This window comes from Condylura cristata, unplaced genomic scaffold (assembly GCF_000260355.1).
Source record: "Condylura cristata isolate star-nosed mole 26May11 unplaced genomic scaffold, ConCri1.0 scaffold00022, whole genome shotgun sequence".
In the NCBI taxonomy this organism is placed as follows: Eukaryota; Metazoa; Chordata; class Mammalia; order Eulipotyphla; family Talpidae; genus Condylura; species Condylura cristata.
The window spans coordinates 37,429,209-37,438,240 of record NW_004567123.1 but is presented as its reverse complement, the minus strand read 5'-3'; the positions used below and the strand labels follow the sequence as shown (position 1 = coordinate 37,438,240).

Genomic DNA, 9,032 nt, shown 5'->3' with positions numbered 1-9,032 from the left:
TCCAGCTGCTGTGGACTCAGGCACAACTAAACTAACAAAAATCTGAGAAAATGTGGCAGTTTCGATGACAGTTTTGGAGGAAACATGGCATCTCAGAAAAAACCTCTGAGAATAGTCTTTGACACATTATAAAAGAAGTACCATCTGAGGAAAAGTGACACATTAGAAGCAAAAATGAGTAAAAACAGGTCTAAGAGAAGAAGAACATGAGGGAAAATATGCTTGGGGCACAAGTGCCTGAAACGCAAAATCTGAGGAAATGTGAAACTTTGGGAAGCAGTATCTGAGGAAAACATGCCTTCTAGGAAGAAAAATTGAGAAGAAAAACTGTTCACAAAAGAATCTGAGATGCATAAGCTGAGGAAAAGTAACACTTTGGGAATGAGTGTCTGAGGAAAAAACAGATCTCTAAGAAGAAAAACCTGAGAAGAAGTAACCTGGAGTCTCTTGGGGACAAGAGACTCCACCAAAATCTAAGGAAAAATGATACTGTGGTAATCAGCATCTGAGGAAAACACAAGTATTTGAGGAGAAGTATGAAAGGCACAATGTCAGAGACACAAAATCTGAGGAAAAGTGGTATTTTGGGAACCAGTGTCTGAAGAAAACACAGGTAACAGAGGAGAAAAACTTATGGAGAATTACTTCTGACACAAGAGTTTGAGATAGACAATCTGAGGAAAAGTGACACTTTGGGAACCAGATTCTGAGGAAAACTGAGGTCTCTGAATACACAACCTAAGTAGTACTTTTCAGGCAAAAAAGAAACGTAAAATCTGAGGAAAAAAAAAGAGATTTGGGGAACCAATGCTGAGTAAAACAGGAATCTGAGGAAAAATAAGCATGGGGCATAAGTGTCAGAGACAAAAACTCTGAGAAAAAGTGAAAATTGGGAATGAGTGTACTAGGAAAATACAAGTGTTTGAGAACACAAAAGTGAAGAAAAACATGGGGTACATGTGTTGAGACACAAAATGTGAGGAAAGGTGACATTAAGGGGAACAATGTCTGAAGAAAATGAGGCCACTGAGGAGAAAACCCTGTGGAGAATTTTAGTTCCTCACAAGTATCTGAGATGGAAAATCTGAGGAAAAGAGACATTAAGGGAACCAGAGTCTGAAGAACACACACAACACTGAGAAAAAATAAAACACGAGGAAGGTACATAGCGTTCAAGTCTGAGATCAACATGTGAGAAAAGTGACACTTTGGTAACAAGTGTCTGAAGAAAAGCCAGGTCTCTGAGGAGAAAATCCTGTGGAGAATCACTTTTTGTCACAAATGTCTGAGAGGCAAATTCTGAGGAAAAGTGACACTATGGGAACTACTGTCTGAGGAAATTGTAGGTCTCTGAGGAGAAAATACTGAAGACAATTTCAGTTCAACATAAGCATCTCAGATTAAAAAAAATCTGAGGAAATGTGAGCTTAAGGAAACCCATGCCTGAAGAAAACACACGACTCCGAGTAAAAAACAAACAAAACATGAGGAGATGTACATAGGGTACATGTCTGAGATGCAATATCTGCAGAAAAGTGACATCAAGGGAACCAGTGTCTGAACAACACAGAAGTCTCTAAGGAGAAAATCCTGTGGAGAATGACTGCTCAGCACAAACGCCTGAGACGCAAAATCTGAGGAAAAGTGACACTTTGGGAAAAAGTGTCTGAGGAAAATGTAGGTCACTGAGGAGAATATCCAGTGGAGAATAACTGTTCGCACAAAATCTGAGATGCAATACCTGAGGAAAAGTGACATTAAGGGAACCAGTGTCTGGATAATACACACATGTGCAAGGAGATAATCCTGTGGACAATGAGAGACAAATGTCTGGGATGCAAAATCTGAGGAAAAGTGAAAATTTGGGAACAAATGTCTGAAGAAAAGACAGGTTTCTGAGAACAGAATCGTGTGGAAAATGACTGCTTAACACAAATGTTTGATACGTAAATTCTGAGGAAAAGTGACACTTTGGGAACCAGTGTCTGAGGAAAATGTAGGTCTCTGAAAAAAAATCCTCTAGAGAATTTCAGTTCAACATAAGTGTCTCAGACAGAAAATCTGAGGAAAAGTGACCTTAAGGGAACCTGTGTCTGAAGAAAACACATGTCTCTGAGTTTAAAAAAAAAAAAGAGAGAGAGAGATGTGCATAGTGTACATGTCTGAGATAAAATATCAGAGGAAAAGTGACCATAAGGGAACCAGTGTCTGAAGAAAACACACGTCACTGAGGGGAAAAACCTGATGCGTACACTGTACATGTCTGAGATGCAAAATCTGAGGAAAAGTGATACATTGTGAACCAGTGACTGAGGAAAGTGAAGGTCTCCAAGAACATCCTGTCTGAGATGGAAAATCTGAGGAAAAGTCACTTTATGGGAACCCATATATGAAGAAAACACGTCACTGAGGGGGGAAAAACCGCGAGAATACATAGTGTGTATGTCTGAAATGCAATATCTGAGGAAAAGTGACACGTTGGGAACCAGTGTCTTAAGGGAAAAGCATGTCTCGGAGGAGAAAATCCTGTGAGAATTTCAGTTCGACATAAGTGTATGAGAAGGAAAGTCTGAGGAAATGTGACCTTAAGGGAACCCATGGCTGAAGAAAACACATCCGGGGGGGGGGGTGTGGAGGAAACGTGAGGAGAGGTACATATTGTTCATGTCTGAATGAAGTCAGAGAAAAAGTGACATTTTGGTATCCCCAGTCTGAGGAAAATGCAGGTCTCTGGAGAACATTCTGTGGAAAACGACTATTCAACTCAAACATCCGAGACGCAAAATCTGAGGAAAAGTGACACTTGGGGACCAGTGTCTGAAATTAACAGGTCTCTGAGTAGAAAATCCTGTGGAGAATGAATGTTTCTCTAAATGTCTGAGATGCAAAATCTGAGAAAAACTGACACTTTGGGAACCAGTGTCTGAGGAAAATGCAAGTCTCTGAAGGAAAATCCTGCAGAGAATTTCAGTCGTCATAGGGTCTGAGAGAGGAAATCTGAGGAAAATTAACTGTGAGGGAACCCATGTCTGAATAAAAAACACATGTTCCAAGGGGGGCGAGGGAAAAAATCGTAAGGAGAAGCACATACAGTTCATGTCTGAGATGCCAAATCTGAGGAAAAGAGACACTTGGGGAATCAGAGTTTGAGGAAAATGCAGGTCTCTGAGGAGAACATTCTGTGGAGAATGATTATTCTTCTCAACGTCTGAAACAGAAAATCTGAGGAAAAATGACACTTTGGGAACCAGTGTCTGAGGAAAATGCAGGTCTCAGAAAACTCCTGTCAGTTCATCATGTCTGAGAAGCAAAATCTGAGGAAAAGTGACACTTTGGGAACTCCAGTGTCTGAGGAAAATGTAGGTCTCTGAAGGAAATCCTGCAGAGAATTTCAGTTCATCATAAGGGTCCGAGACAGAAAATCTGTGGAAAAGTGACCATAAGGGATTCATTACTGAAAAAAACCTATGTCCTGTGGGGCAGAAAAATGAATGTGAGAAGTACATACCATTCATATCTGAGATGCAAAATCTGAGGAAAAGTGACACTTGGGGAACCAGTGTCTGAGGAAAATGCAGGTCTCTGAGGAGAATGACTATTCAGCTCAAATGTCGGAGACGCAAAATCTGAGGAAAAGTGACACTTTGGGAACCAGTGTCAAAGGAAAATGCAGGTCTCTGAAGGAAAAGCCTGTAGAGAATTTCAGTTCATCATAAGGGTCTGAGACAGAAAATCTGAGGAAAAATAATTGTAAGGGAACCCATGTGTGAAGAAAACACATGTCCCTGAGGCAAAAAAATAAGCGTGAGAAGTACATATGTTCAGATGTACTTCTTACATATGTTCATATGTAAGTCTGCGGAAAAGTTCCACTTTTGGAACTAGTGTCTGAGAAAATGCAGGCCTCTGAGTAGAAAATCCTGTGGAGAATGACTGTTTGGCACAAACATCTGATATGCACAATCAGGGGAAATGTGACATGCTGGGAACCAGTGTCTGAGGAAAATGCAGTCCTCTGTTGAGAAATTTCTGTGGACAATGACTGTTCAGCACAAACATCTGATATGCACAATCTGAGGAAAAGTGACACTTTAGGAACCAGGGTCTGAGGAAAATGCAGGTCTCTGGAGAAAAGTTCTGTAGAGAATTTCAGTTTGTCTGTCTGAGATAGACAAACTGAGGAAAATTGACCATAAGGGTGCCTGTGTCTGAAGAAAATACATGTCACTGAGAAAGAAAAAAATGTGAAGAGCAGTACATACTGTATATGTCTGAGAAGCAAAATCTGAGGTAAAGTGACACATTTGGACCACTGTCTAAGAAAAATGTAGGTCTCTGAGAACATGCTGTAGAGAATGACTATTCAGCTCATACATCTGAAACTCAAAATCTAAGGTAAAGTGACCCTTTGGGAACCAGTGTCTGAGGAACATGCAGGTCCCTGTGGAGAAAATCCTTTGGAAAATTTCAGTTTGTCAAAAGTTTCTGAGATGGATAATTTAAGGGAAAATTACCTTAAGGGAACCTGTGGCTGAAGGAAACATATTTCTGAGTCAAAGACATAAGGAGAAGTACATACTGTATATTCTGAGATGCAGTATCTGAGAAAATTGACACTTTGGGAACCATTGTCTGCAATTAATAGGTCTTTAGGAGAAAGTCCTGTGGAGAATGACTATTCAGCTCAAAGTCTGAGAAATAAAATCTGAGGAAAAGTGACACTTTGGGAACCAGTGTATGAGGAAAATGCAGGTCTCTGAAGAAAAATCAATAGAGAAATTCAGTTCATTTTAAGTGTCTGAGACAGAAAATCTGAGGAAAACTAACTGTAAGAGAATCCACATCTAAAGAAAACACATGTCGGTGGGGGGGTTACGTGAGGAGAGAAAATCCTGTGGAGAAGGACCGTTCAGCACAAATGAGATACAAAATCTGAAGGAAAGTGAAACTTTAGGAACTAGTGTGAGGAAAATGCAGGTCTCTGAAGAAAATCCTGTAAAGAATTTCAGTTCATCCTAAGTGTCTGAGATGCAAAATCTGAGGAAAAGTGACACTTTGGGAAGCAGTGTCTGAGGGAAATGCAGGTTCCTGAGTAGAAAATCTTGTGGAGAATTTCAGTTCATCATAAGTGCATGAGACAGACTAAGGAAAAGTTACCTTAAGGTAACCCATAGCTGAAGAAAACACATGTCTCGAGTCAAAATAACGTAAGTATATAGTGTACATGTCTGATATGCACTAACTGAAAAAAGTGACACTTAGGAACCAGGCTCTGAAATAAACTGGTCTCAGAGAAAACCTTTTGGAGAATGACTGTTTGGTACAAACATCTGGTATGCACAATCTGAGGAAAAGTGACACTTTACTAAGCAGGGTGAGAAGAATTTCTGTAGAGAACCCCAGTTCATCATAAGTGTCTGAGATGGACAAACTGAGGAAAATTGACCGTAAGAGTACCCGTGTCTGAAGAAAACACGTCACTGGAAAAAAAAAAAAAAAGCGAGAGTACATATTGTATATGTCTGAGATGCAAAATCTGAGGAAAAGTGACACTTTGGGAACCAGTGTCTGAGGAAAATGCAGGTTTCTGAAGGAAAATTCCTGTCGAGAATTTCAGTTCACGGTAAGTGTCTCAGATGGAAATTCTGAGGAAAAGTAAACATAGGGGGACCTGTGTCTGAAGAAAACACATGTCTGTGAGGGAAAAAAAAAAAAAACAAACATGAGAAGTATATACCATTCATGTCTGAGACACAAAATCTGAGGAAAAGTGACACTTTAGAAACCAGGGTCTGACAAAAATGCAGGTCTCTGAGGAAATATCCCGTAGAGAATTTCAGTTCATCATGAGTGTCTGAGACGGACAATTTGAGGAAAACTGATTGTAAGGGTACCCATATCTAAAGAAAACAATGTCACTGAGAAAAAAAAAAAAACCTGAGGAGAAGTAAGTACACACTGTATATGTCTGAGATGCAAACTTTGAGGAAAAGTGACACTTTGGGAACCAGAATCTGAGGAGAAAAATCCTCTGGATAATAACTATTCAACTCAAATGTCTGAGATGCAAAATCTAAGGAAAGACTTTAGGAACCAGTGTCTGAGGAACATGCAGGTCTCTGAGGAAAATATCATGTGGAGAATTTCAGTACATCATAAGTGCATGAGACAGAAAATCTAAGGAAAAGTTACCTTAAGGGAACCCGTGGCTGAAGAAAACATACATTTCTGAGTCAAAAAAACATCAGAAGTACATAGTGTACATGTCTGAGATGCAATATCTGAGAAGTGTAACTCTTCAGGAACCAGTGTCTGCAATTACAGGTCTCTGAGGAGAAAATCCTGTGGAGAATGACTGTTTCTCTAAATGTCTGAGACGTGAAATCTGAAGAAAAGTGACATTAATGGAGCACATCTAAGAAGAAAACACAAGTCTCTGTATATATTTTTAAAAAAAAAACATGAGTAGAACACATAGCATACATGTCTGAGATGCATTAACTGAGGAAAAGTGACACTTTGGGAACCATTGTCTGAGGAAAATGCAGGTCTGAGGAGAAAGTCCTGTGGACAGTGACTATTCAGTTCAAAAGTCTGAGACGCAAAATCTGAGGAAAAGTGACACTTTAGGAACCAGTATGAGGAAACTTCAGATCTTTGAAAAACAATTCTGTAGAGAATTTCAGTTCGTCATAAGTCTCTGAGACGGACAATCTGAGGAAAAGTGACTGTACGGAACCTGTGTCTGAAGAAAACATGTCACTGGAACGAAAAACGTGAAGAGAAGTACAAACTGTATATGTCTGAGATGCAAAATCTGAGGAAAATTAACTTTGGGAACCAGTGTCTGAGAAAAATGCGGATCCCTGAGGGGAAAATCCTGTGGAGAATTTCAGTTCGTCATAAGTGAGTGAGACAGAAAATCTAAGGAAAAGTTACCTTAAAGGAACCCATGACTGGAGAAAAAATACGTCTCTGGGTCAAAAAAAAAAAAAAAATCTTTAGAAGTACATAGTATACATGTCTGAAATCCAATATCTGAGAAAAGTGGCATTTTAGGAACCAGTGTCTGAAATTAACAGGCCTCTGCAGAGAGTGACTGTTTCTCTAAATGTCCGAGATGCAAAATCTGAAGAAAAGTGACATACATTAATGGAACCTGTCTAAGAAGAAAACACACGTCTCTGAGATTTAAAAAAAACCCGTGAAGAGACACATAGCGTACATGTCTGAGGTGCATTAACTGAGGAAAAGTGAAACTTTCGGAACCAGTGTCTGAGGAAATTGGAGGTCTTTGAAGAAAAATTCTGTAGAGAATTTCAGTTCATCATACAGGTCTGAGATGGAAAGTCTGAGGAAAAAAATGACACTTTTAGAACAAGTGTCTGAAGAAAACACATTTCTCTGAGGAGAAAATCCTGTGGAGAATGTCTGTTTGGCACAAACATATTAGACGGAAAATCTGAGGGAAAATGACCTTAACGCAACGAAGAAAACAAATGTCTGTAAGTGAAAAAAAAAACTTGAGAAGTACTTAGTGTACATGACTGAGATGCAATATTTGAGGAAATCTGACAAGTTGGGAACCAGTGTCTGAGGAAAATGCAGGTCTCTGAGGAGAAAATCCTGGGGAGAATTTCAGTTCGTCATCAGTGTCTGAGACGGAAAATCTGAGGAAAAGTGACCTCCAGGGAACCCTTTCCTGAAAAAAACACATATCTCTGAGACAAATAAATGTGAGGAGATATATATAGTATATAGTGATATCTGGATACAATATCTGAGGAAAAATGACTTGAAGGGAACCAGTGTCTGAAGAAAACATAGGTTTCTGAGGAGAAATTCCTGTGGAGAATGAAACTGCGTTACAAATGTTTGAGATGCAAAATCTGAGGAAAAGTGATACTTTGGGAGTAGTGTCAACAAAACATAGGTCTTGAGTCAAAGAAAAAAAACGTGAGGAGAAGTACATAGTGTATATGCCTGAGATGCAATGTCTGAAGCAAAGTGACACTAGGCAACCAGTGTCTGCAGAAAATGCATGTTATTGTGAAAAAAAGGGGCGGGGGTGGAGGAGCAGTATGCAGGATAGAATCAAAATCTAAGGAAAAGTGGCACTTTGGGAACCAGTGTCTGAGGAAAACTCAGGTCTCTGAGAAGTAAAACCTAAGAACTACTTTTAGGGCACAAGTGTCAGTTCATGTTAATGATAGCAATAATCATTATCATTTCAGACCATGGATGTGTGTGCTTCAATACTGTAAAGAAAGTTTCTAAGAGTGATATGCAAGTATCTCAACTTATAACTATATAAATAACCCTTATAATCCAATCACCAAATAACCTAAATTCGTTGACAATTTTTGTCAACAGTACAAACACGCATAACAAATCACCATGAAGTCCAGTATCTTGAGGGCTCTGGTCACTGCTGCTGTATGATGTTTCCTATTCGTATAGATGAGACAAACCTAAACCTTAACAATGACGGGGGGGTCTCATCTGGGCAACACTGTAGCCATTACTGACACCTCCCTTCCCTGTCAATTGTTCCAGAGCTCCAGGAATTCCTCCTGGTAGGTGCAGCAGTTAAGTACACCCTATGAGAATAACTCGAGAAAAACAAAATTTTTAAAACTTTTCATCTGGTGCTTTTTTTTTTCCATGAAACTAGAAAATTTAAAACTGCCCATGTAGTTTATATTTCTTTTTTTTGGAAATATGTATTTTGCTTTATTTTAAATAAGTTTATTTTACATCATTTTGTGCATTTTTCCATCTCAGTTGTCATCCCTGTGGACTCCCCATCACCAAATCACCCATATGCCATCACCATACTCCAGTGCATCTCCCCCCCACCCCCATTTTGATCCCATTCCCCGCTCCACCCCATAAAATGTCTCTGGTATATAGCTGTTCATTACTATTATTGTTTTCTCACCTGGTCCGTTATACTCCTGCTATGAGCGAAACCATCTGGTATTTTTCCTTTTCTTTCTAGCTTATTTCACTAAGCATGATCTTTAAAAAAA

The 9,032-nt window shown here is 39.3% G+C and overlaps 1 long non-coding RNA gene across 1 annotated transcript in view; it reads right to left on the bottom strand.

The window, feature by feature from the left end:
- Positions 1–8,977, bottom strand: part of LOC105853956 — an 11,200-nt gene extending 2,223 nt beyond the window's left edge. The window contains exon 1 of the long non-coding RNA XR_001145692.1: positions 8,942–8,977. This is a non-coding gene — a long non-coding RNA (uncharacterized LOC105853956). The remainder of the gene's footprint in view (positions 1–8,941) is intronic.
- Between the last annotated feature and the right edge of the window lie 55 nt (positions 8,978–9,032).